Below are 3,546 nucleotides of genomic sequence, written 5' to 3'. Positions count from 1 at the left end.
AGCTCTTTCCCGTAGGTTCTATAACTATGGGAACCAATGAGTAATCCTCCTGTAATATAGACCCTAGCCAATGAGGATAAGAATCCAAAGAGGAATAGGGAAGAGGCATCCAGTTCTGCCATGGAGACTACAGATGAGTTGTTTGAGCTCGAAAAAAGGCCCAAGTTGAATCTTGTGTCTTAACAGGAGGAGAATATTGAATCAGTGGAAATAATTGACACTGAAACAATGGGGAAGAGGAGCAAAGATACAGTTGCATTAGGTGAAACACAACATACATCAACCTCCAGCACTCAAATGATAGAGAGACAACAAAGTGTGGAGGTTTCTTCCTTTGTCAGGCCAACTGAGAGGGAAAAGGATATCAAAGACAGGTTAAAAGAAATAAAGATGAGGAATGAGAAGTTGAAGGTAGAGGCATATGCTGAATACTTCAAACATACACCACCCAACCAGAGCAGATTGATGTCAGCCTTTGACATCAAAGCAGGAAAGATGAAGGTGTCATTCTTGCAGCCCACTGTGCAGCAACCAAAGACCTCAGTTGAATATAAGAAGACTAATTTTGATGTGATGGCCATTGATGTTCATCCCATTGACCAAATAGAGTTCCACAAACAGGCTGGAGAAATGATTTACTCCACCCTTACAGGAAAGACCATAGCTTCCCACCAGCTGCAGGATTCATTAGATAATGTGATAGCCTAGTACAAATTAGAGAATGCCTCCTCAGATGCCAAAGGTAACATGATAAATTCATTGGAGGCTTGGTCATTAAACTCGGCCATGATCCAAGTGACATTAAGGCAACTAAAAAGCTGATTAAAAAGAAGAATGAGGATATAGCAGCCCTCAAAAAAAAGCTTAAGCTACCTCATTTACAACACCCATAGACAAAGGAGGTCCTAGAGAGTTATACCAATCATGAAGAGATGATGGACCTAATGCTTCACCTGAATGATCAGTTAACGGAGATGGAGAAAGAATTGGATAGTTTGGTTCAGCTCAGACAAGCTAGTCTTGATGATACTCCTACAACTGTCATCCCAACAGTTATCACTGTTGTACCTTCTACTTTGGCATCATCCTTAGCTCCCACTGCTCCAATGGCCATAGCACTTTCGACATCTACACCAACTACATCAGCAACAGGATCAACAACAACAAGCTCTACAGGTGATGAAACAAACACGCTGGTTAAGGCAATGGAAGAAATGTCCATTCAGACCACTGAGATGAATAGGCTTAAGGAGAATGTTACTAGCCTGGAAACAAATTATAAATTATCCCAAATCATGCACAAAGAAGAACAACAGAAGTCCACAAGGATGACTGAAAGAATCAAAAACCTAGAGAAGGAACTGACATTGAAAGAGCCTCTAGGTCAGGCTAAGGAGAAACTGTGGGCCAATATCATTGACTCTGTCAATGATATTTGGCCATTCATCCAAGTTATTTTTGAACAAATTGATTTAATAAAGCATGCTACAGAAGCCATTCAAAGAGTCAAAGCAGAACTCAGAGACATGCCAGAGGAAGATACATGGATCATTCACTTCCTCAACTCAAAGAACAAGTATGAGTTGCAGGAACTAGAGATACCTCAGAGAACATGTATGATTTTGGAAGTAAAGAGGGTCCTCACCAAGAGGAATTTGATGTTGAACTTAGAGGATAAGTGCCAAACCATGTAGTTGGCCATTGACAGATTCATGGTGAAGTTCGAAATTTTGAGGCAAAAGGGTTTACCAAATCCTTTGGTTAAAAACGACAAATTAATGACCCAGGAGGACTATAATAAAAAGATCAGAGAAGTGGCTAGAGATCAGGTAAATACTTCATCCATGAAGGGTATACCTACCGGCAAAGTATTGTGTCAAACCTTTGAGAATTTGTTTTACCTCAAGCATGAGGTAAAACACCTTTTTTTCAATAAGCCTACTTTTTCCAAGTATACAGAGGTAGATGATATCTACAGGAAGATGCTCAATATCCAATTACCAGATGTTGAGGCATGCAAAAAACTAAATGATTTGCTGTAGAAATACATAGTAAAAATGTAAAATCTACAGTAAAAGTAAAAGGCATAGTAAAAGGATATTGACAGGTTAGTTGGGTCAAAGTGTATCATATGAAAGGTCAAAGTAAAAAAGAACGTCCAGCGTGAAGACGAAACATCAAAGCAGATTAAAGTGCAAAATATCAAAATATCAAAGCCAGTAGAACCTAAATAATAGGGATAGCAAGCATCAATTCAATAGCTGTCTCTATCTTCTTGCATGAAGATATTTCTTTCTCCTACATTAGTTCCCAAGACAGTTTGGGATATTTTGTAAATTCTTTTTGTATAAATACTTCATAATTCGAAGTATTGTGTGTGGACTGCTATACATTTTTAGAGTTATTTTGATCTTAAACCTAAGGGTTATTGTACCAATTTTCAAGTCAACATACTGGAGCAAGTAACAAAAAGATTGCACTACATGATTCATGAGATGAGCTATTATAGTGAAGTATCCTCTTTGTCTGATTTTGTTACTTTCTTGTGTGTTTCATAAACTTAAATTTTATCTGGATTTGAATGAATTAAGTGGAATTTAACTCAGAATTTTTTTAAGTACACTCTATTTTGCATAGTTAATCATTTATATGTTTTCCTTTGATATCTGTATTTCAGAACCCTTAACTTCTTTCCCATCTCGGTTGACCTCTTTCATTTTTCTTCATAATCTGGCCTAGGGAACTCTTAATTTCTCCCTAGATCCGATTGGAAACCATTTCACCATCAAGCCTTTGTGATGTATAGTAACTCCTCTATCTTGCTCTGTAGACACTGTTTTTAGAACTTGATCTAGTCCTTTTTTTCTAGCATTTTGACCCCATTATCCCAATGGTAAAAGAAACCCTTTGTTCATCTAAGTAAGTGATCCCACCACCCAAATTCAAATAAACAACCCAAACACAATCATAACTAGCCTAAAATCAAATAACTAAACAAAGTTAAATTAAAAAGAGAGATCCCTCTTTGAGATTAGGAAGGCTAGATCCTGATCTCCAAAGTTGGTTTGTGGTTACCTCTATCATTTCCTTTTCTGACAACTTAGAAGAAATTTTGGAGTGATAACATAATTGGTGACTAGACTGGGGACTCCGATCCTCAGTCAAATAAAACATTAAGGAAACCTTAAAATTTCATCTTGAGCCCATTAAGGTCATTTTTATAAGTTTTTCTTTAAAAAGTTGCATAAAAAACAATTAAAAAGTTAAAATTCTGGCTCCCAAGAAGACTCACTATACCAGGGCAAACCCAGATCCAAACACTGCTAATATAGTTGATGATTTAGACAAGATTTTAAGAAAACCAAAAAGGTAGAAACTCAAGCAAGTAGTAGCCACTTAGTTAAAGAAAATTCACTCCCTGAAGAATTATCAACATTATAGGAAATTCCATTTGATTTTTCATTTGATCTCTCAATTTTTAGAACTAAATCAGAGAATGCAATTCATGAAACTGTGTTAGACCCTAATTTTATTCAACTCATTGAA

Source organism: Pinus tabuliformis, chromosome 6, assembly GCF_031772625.1.
Source record: "Pinus tabuliformis cultivar Carrire ecotype Pingquan chromosome 6, CPIR1, whole genome shotgun sequence".
Taxonomy (NCBI): Eukaryota; Viridiplantae; Streptophyta; class Pinopsida; order Pinales; family Pinaceae; genus Pinus; species Pinus tabuliformis.
This window is presented reverse-complemented; position numbering follows the sequence as displayed.